Genomic DNA, 627 nt, shown 5'->3' with positions numbered 1-627 from the left:
GATCTGGATGAGCTCAGCAGAATTGGGGTCATTTGGGTTTTTTTGGGTCTTTTTGGGGTCATTTTGGGCATCTGGATGAACTCAGCCAAATTGGGGTCATTTGTGGGGCTTTTTGGGTCTTTTTGGGGTCATTTTTGGGTCAGTTTGGGGTCTTGATGAGCTCAGCAGAATTGGGGTCATTTGGGGTTTTTTGGGGGTCATTCTGGGGCTTTTTGGGTCTTTTTTGGGGTCATTTTGGGGCTTTTTGGGTCTTTTTGGGGTCATTTTGGGGTTTTTGGGTCTTTTTGGGGTCATTTTGGGTCAGTTTGGGGTCTTGATGAGCTCAGCTAGTAATTGGGGTCATTTTGGGGTTTTTTGGGGGTCATTTTGGGGTCTGGATGAATTCAGCAGAATTGGGGTCATTTGGGGTTTTTTGGGGGTCATTTTGGGGCTTTTTGGGTCTTTTTTGGGGTCATTTTGGGGTTTTTGGGTCTTTTTAGGGTAATTTTGGGCTCTTGATGAGCTCAGCAGAATTGGGGGTCATTTTTGGGCTCATTTGGGGTCATTTTGGGGTCTGGATGAACTCAGCAGAATTGGGCTCATTTGGGGCTCATTTTGGGGTCATTTTGGGTTTTTTTTGGCGCATTT

The sequence above is a fragment of the Meleagris gallopavo genome, unplaced genomic scaffold (assembly GCF_000146605.3).
Source record: "Meleagris gallopavo isolate NT-WF06-2002-E0010 breed Aviagen turkey brand Nicholas breeding stock unplaced genomic scaffold, Turkey_5.1 ChrUn_random_7180001956577, whole genome shotgun sequence".
NCBI lineage: Eukaryota > Metazoa > Chordata > Aves > Galliformes > Phasianidae > Meleagris > Meleagris gallopavo.
The sequence above is the reverse complement of the archived record's forward strand: the minus strand, read 5'-3'. Positions refer to the sequence as shown.